The sequence below is a fragment of the Lygodium microphyllum genome, chromosome 15, assembly GCF_053477565.2.
Source record: "Lygodium microphyllum isolate KBCC chromosome 15, Lygodium_microphyllum_v1.1.10, whole genome shotgun sequence".
NCBI lineage: Eukaryota > Viridiplantae > Streptophyta > Polypodiopsida > Schizaeales > Lygodiaceae > Lygodium > Lygodium microphyllum.
The window spans coordinates 37669257-37675947 of record NC_141149.1 but is presented as its reverse complement, the minus strand read 5'-3'; positions in this window follow the sequence as shown (position 1 = coordinate 37675947).

Below are 6691 nucleotides of genomic sequence, written 5' to 3'. Positions count from 1 at the left end.
TGAATTGTCAGGGCAAGTAGCCACTTTTGAGGAATAACACTGGAACATGTCATCTATGCGCAACTCCAAATAGTTGACATACAAAACAGTTTGCAAAACCACATCCCCCACATACCAGGCCAAATCTACATCATCTGAAATCAACAGATCATCTCGTAGGAACATGTAAGACAGCAATATGGTATTCGTCATCACAGAATCTTCAAAAACCAGATGGATCACTTTTGTCAGCAAATCAGAAGACCAAGCCCCACTCCAACCATCCTCTGGAAGAGGAAGATCCATCGTTGAAAGTTTCATATAGAAGGCCAACTTCTACAACTGATAGTGGACAAAGAGAGAATGGTCCGGAGGAACGTACTCCTGAAAGTGCTCAAATGTAGACCATAACAAATCCATCCTAGACTGCAATCTTTCCACTTTATCTTGAAACAAGGGACACAATGTGGCCTGTCTCTGGAGAACTGCCAAGTCCTGCTTAAAGAGAGAAGGAATAATAGGAACATTGGGGCTTGGAGGAACGGACCGTGATTGCGTCAGTTGGTCTTGCAACTGCTTAATCTGGGAAAATTGTGATTCCACTGTATTATGAGCAGTCTGTAAAGCTGATAGTTTTGCATCTAAAAGAGTCTGAAACTCTTTAGCTTCTTTGGACATCCTCTCTCTCTCCCGCGAGACTCGAGTGACCTCTGACAGAGCTTCTATTAACTGAATCTTCGAAGAAGATATTTCTTCTCGCTGGGTCTTAATCATTTGGGTCTGCTGCTCCATCTGCTTAAACAGATTTGCAAGTGTATCTTTAGCAGAGGCTAACTCTGAGGTTGCCTTATGCAACTAGTCTTTGGACTGCATAAGTTCTTCATAGAAAGAAGTATACAGCTGTTGAACACAAGCTATCACTACAAGCTCAATCGAACTCTGAATGTCATTACAAAGGAATGGAATAGCATCTCCTGACACTAAACTGTTTAGTGAAGGGACTGATATGTCCAAAGAACCCTCTCTATGTGCCCTGAACAAATTATTGCATGTAAGGTTAGGCAGGGAGGTCACTGCCAGAAGTAGCAGGAACTGTGACTAAAGGAAGAACTAAGGGAGTTTTATCTCCCACACGCTTCAAGCGCTTCCGCTGAATGACCAATGGAGGAGGGGAATCAAGATCCTCTATGTCAATAGGTTCTGACTCTTCTGAAGGTGGAGGGGGAGGAACTAGATCGGATGGAGGAGGTGGTAGCACACCCTTCTTAAGGCCTGAGTATGTCAAAAAAGCATACAAGTAGGAACCATAAGTGACATTTGTGACATTCCCTCTGGTTACTTTGACCCAATGTTGGTCCATCTTCGTAAGCAGGTAAGTACTCCAATCAATGGCTATCCCTTTTATCACCATCTTGGAAGCTGTAAAGAGTTCTTTGGACAAATAATGAGATGGTGTTTTGGCAGGCATAAACCTGTCTTGGAGAAACTGGTAGACTAACTTTCAAAGAGGATCAATGATCATGGAAAAAGATACTCCTTAAGTGTTTCACTTTCTTGACATCCAGAATCTCTTTGGCCTGCTTCTGTAACAGCTTGAAAATCTCATCATTGGAGAATAACTATCTAGCTATAACAAAGGGCTCTCCTTTGTAGGGAAGAGACAAAGCCTTCCCTAACCCTCGGGGTGTCAATACCATGGAAGCACCATGAACCAGGCCCGACTTCTCTCCTTTGTAGGGAAGAGACAAAGCCTTCCCTAACCCTCGGGGTGTCAATACCATGGAAGCACCATGAACCAGGCCCGACTTCTCTCCTTTGTAGGGAAGAGACAAAGCCTTCCCTAACCCTCGGGGTGTCTTGGAGAAACTGGTAGACTAACTTCCAAAGAGAATCAGTGATCATGGAAAAAGATACTCCTGAAGTGTTTCACTTTCTTGACATCCAGAATCTCTTTGGCATGCTTCGGTAACAGCTTGAAAATCTCATCGTTGGAGAATAATTGTCTAGCTGTAACAAAGGGCTCTCCTTTGTAGGGAAGAGACAAAGCCTTCCCTAACCCTCGGGGTGTCAATACCATGGAAGCACCATGAACTAGGCCCGACTTCTTACTGTATGATGCAAGAAACTCATCAGACATGGATGGATCATCTGGAATCAATGGGAATGAAGCAGCCACGAAAGTCTCAAGTCCTACTTTCTCTATAGGCTCAAAAGCCAGTAGAGAAGAATAATCCCTACTGATCAACGGGACATATTGGATAGGAGGAGAACCGTGAGGCACCATTCAGATGGAAAACACACACCACAAACATAGACAATCACAACGAATGCCTACAAAACAACCAAAATAGTTATAAAAAAGAAATCAATCCAAAAGAAATATGCACATAGACGTAGCTAACCAATTTACCACCCCAAACAACCCACATCCTAGAAAAAATTCGGCATGACCTCTACACATATGTGACCGAAAACTTCATGCGATGCAACAAGCAGGCACCCAAAACCCCGTATCATGCAAGAAAGAAAGAAAAACTACAAACCGTACCCGTAATCGTAGCACATAAGCAAACCATAATACCATAAAAATCTAATCAGGACCGGACCATAACCTTAACGAACAATTTCAACTAAAAGGACTTTACGTGCCCATCCCACGAAGCGTGTTTATTAAAAAGGGAGAAAAAAGTGTAGTGAGGGGAAATGGTTTTAATGAAGGGTTCATTTTAAGAAATTATTAATAATAGGTGACATTTTATTAGGTTATTAGCCTTAATAAGAAAACGGCGGTTCCTTCTTCAAATTTAATTACAATTTATTAGGGTGAAGCGGTGCTTTAACAAAACCTGGACTACGATTCCCAAACTGGGGTCTCTAAATGCAAATTCATTAATTAAAAATTGATGGTGATGTGGAGCTCTTTTTGCCAGCGCGTGCTTCTTTGTGACGGCTGGTTCATTCTTATTAAAAATTAAGGTGCCTCTTAAGGGCACGTAGCACGTGCAAAGTGAACGACTGGTTCGTTTTTTTTAATTATTAGAAACTGTGTGTTTAGCGTGAATGTACGTGGAAAAGTGGGTGAATATAGTTCATTTTAGCAATTAATTGTGGTTAAGGGATAATCAAAATGAATAAAGCTAAAATAAATAAATACCTGGTAGGTGTGTATATGCAAAGACTGAAGGCGCACGGAGTAGTCCCAAATGCAAGGAATCCAGTAAAAAAAAACAACAACCACTGACCGCGCTGCGTGTGAACAGCTGAGGATGACTGCGTGTGAACGGCTGACTGCAACACTCCACCGCACGAACAAACCGGAAGTGTGTCCTCGCGCGTGAATGCCTGCTAAGAGCTCACAATCACAGGCACGCACAATGGAGGAACAAGGGAGAAAGAGGGGCAGAAGGGAAAAAATGAGGGCTTTAAGTGAGTAACCTAAGTGAATTAAGTGAACTGAGTATGTTAAGTCAATGAGGGTAGCGTAGTCTGTTAAATCAATTAGGTTAGCTTAGACTGTGAAATCAATTAGGTTAGCTTAGTCGATTAAATCAATTAGGTTAGCGTAGACTATTAAATAAATTAGGTAAGGTTAGTCGTGTAAATCAATTAGGTTAGTTTAGTTTGCTAAGTTGATTAGGGTAGCTTAGTCTATTAAGGTGATTAGGTTAGCTTATTCTATTAAGGTGATTAGGTTAGCAGAGACTAACCAGGAGAGGGGATGTGGTGGGATGGGGACGTGGCGGCGGTGGAAGAAGGGAGGAGGAGAGGAGGAGGAGGAGGAAGAGCGGTGGAGAAGAGAGGAGATGGAGGAGGTGGAGGAGGGGAGGGGAGGAATGGTGGCATGGCGGGCGTCCGGCGGCGGGGAGGAGCGGAGGAGGAGGGGAGGATGGTGGTGGTGTGCGGCGGAAGAGGAGAGGAGGAGGGGGGGAGGTGGAAGGTGATTCGAGGGGAGGGGAGGCGCGAAGGAGCAGGGGTGGACGAGAAGGATGAGGGGAGGGGCGGCGCGAGGCGACATGAAGGAGGGGAGGCACTCGAAGGGACGAGGGAGATGGAGGACGCGAGGCGGCACGAAGGAGGGGAGGCAGTCAAAGGGATGAGGAAGATGGAGGACGCAAGGTGGCACGACGCAGGTAAGTAGTTGCGTTTTTTTAAAATAATAATAATAAATTTGTTTATTTATTTATTTTTTGCCTTTGGTTTTTTGTGTTTTTTTTTCTTTGTTGTTTGTTTGTTGTTGATGTTTTGTGTGAAAATTATTATTAGGACTTGTGTTTTGTTTTGATTTTTTGTTTAAGTTGCATTGTTTGTTTGTTTTTTTTTTTTGGCTTTTTTTTATTTTCTTCGTTTATTTTTTTTTTTTGTTTGGTTTAAATTTTTGTGGTGGTTTAAATGTGGGTTGGGGTGTGTATTATTATTTTTAAAGTATAAAGGGTGTTGTGTTTTTTTTTTGTTTTTTTTAAAATAAAATTTAATGTGGGTTATTTTGTTAGTATGGGGATTTGTTGTTTGTTGTTTGTTGTTTGTTTTTTTTTTTAAATGGTGTGTGTTGGTTTTAGGGTTTGGTATTTTTTTAATAATAATAAAAATAAAGTGGATAGGGGTGTGAAAAAGGAACGCACCCCCGTCCCGCGTGCATGCGCGGGGTGGGAGTAAAAAAATTTGCAATGATGAGATCAAATGGGGCAGGGACGGCGATGCGCGGACCATAGACACCACGAGGCGCGTAAAACCAAAAACAGGCGCGTTCACGCGCAACACAAGAAATGCGGTCACACGACAAAAAAGAAGAAAAATTAATAAAACTCAATCTGTACGTCGGATCAAAAAATTGTAAGAAGGAAAAATGTGCTAAAAGACGAGGGGAAAATAATGGAAAATTGCAACACTGGGTCTGGGGCAAAATTAGGGTGTTCACATGGGAAAAACACAAGAAACAAGCTCAAAAACACATACGAGTATTAATATCGAAAAATCCGCGCTTCGGAATGAAGGGCAAAAAGAAGGAAAAATGTGCAGAATAACATGCCCAACAAATGCATCATGGCAAAACACAGTTCTGATCGAGATAGGATGTGTTCACATGGGAAAAATCCCAAAAATGGACTCAAATTAATACGGGAAGAACCGTGCACCGAAATAGAGGACAGTAAAAAGAAAAAATGTCTGAAAAAAAGGGATTCACAGGGTTGGCACATCAAAGCTCAGTTTGGGGAAAATTAGGAGGGGTTCACATGGAAAATTTACAAAAAACACGCGAAAAAATTAATAACTCAAAATCTGACAGTCAAAAGAGGGAGGAGGAAAAACGAAAAAGTGGGAAAAAGGGACGGGACATGGATCTTAAATTAAACTGAAATTTTGGTGAAAATAGGGCAGGTTCACATGGAAAAATGTGAAAATTAGACACGAAAAGGGCCCGAAAACCCGTAAAAAGTAATAACGGATGAACCATGCATCGGAATGACATAGAGTAAAAAAGAAAAATGTTAGGAGAAATGGGTAGGACTAGGTTGGCACCTCAGATCAGGGTTCCGAAGCAATAAAGATGCATTCACATGGAAAACCATCCATTTTACGGGAATTGCTGCAATAATTAATAACTTGAGAACTGTCTGTCAGAACAGGGGTTGGTAAAAAGGAAAAATGGACAGTTCAAAGGCACAAACAGGGCTATAAGGTTGGATGTGATGCTCAGTGAGCGTAGAGTGCATTCGCATGAAAAAATCACAAAACAAAGAATAAAGGCAAACGGTCAAGAACAGCTCCGAGGACAGGGTGAAATAGAACGGAGGAGTGGGGAAGGGACCCCATCAGGGTAAAATGAAATCATGGCATAGATGCATGATTATAGCAGGGTATATGCATGGCTGTATGCAAGATAGACGCGCAGGGACGCGTCCCCACACTTAAGACATGACTGTTACTGAGAAACAGAAGGTGTATGGTTCGAAAAACTTGGCCCATATTGCCGAGGAGGAATGTTGACTATCGAGGTTGCATCTTGTATCATTGTCGACTGCAGTAAGTAACAAGATGTCTTCACAGCTCACGTCCTTCGTCCTTCATGGCAGGGACCACGGGGCAGCATCCAGGGAGATAGCTGGTTGAAGGAATCGAAGGAAAGTCATCGATGACAAGGGATATTGCACTCAACTCACGATCATGCAAATGGATTGAAAGAACTGTCACTTGCCCCATTACTAACATCACTCGCGGAAATAATGATGAAAATCCGAAACGCACACCCGGTTTAGGAATCAACAAAGGAATGGTGTAGAGTGAGTATGCCAGGGTGCACAATTGATGGTGCATCATTGCATCCAACCCCTCTAGCATAGGTGCAAGTAGGAAGGCCAGGGAGCCTTGGAGTGCAGTGTACAGAATAGAGTGACGTGTCCTATGCTGATGGCAAAAACCCATCCCATGGGTGCAAAGGGAAACGGGAAAGTACCGAACTCCAATTGTTGTAACGTCCCTCAATCCTCACCTCACAATAATTGATTGAAGAAACACCAGTCACACTCAGTCCACCCTTTGTCTCACTCTCTGATAGATTTAGAGGGCACCCCATCCCTGAGACCCATTGATGTAATCCTCACTGTCACTTGTGCAAAGGGCGTATGCCTTGTGCACGTTTGATGGTGCAACTGTGCATCCCACCTTGTGCCAACATATAGTGCAAGAAGGAAGGCCAAGGAGCCTTATGGTACAG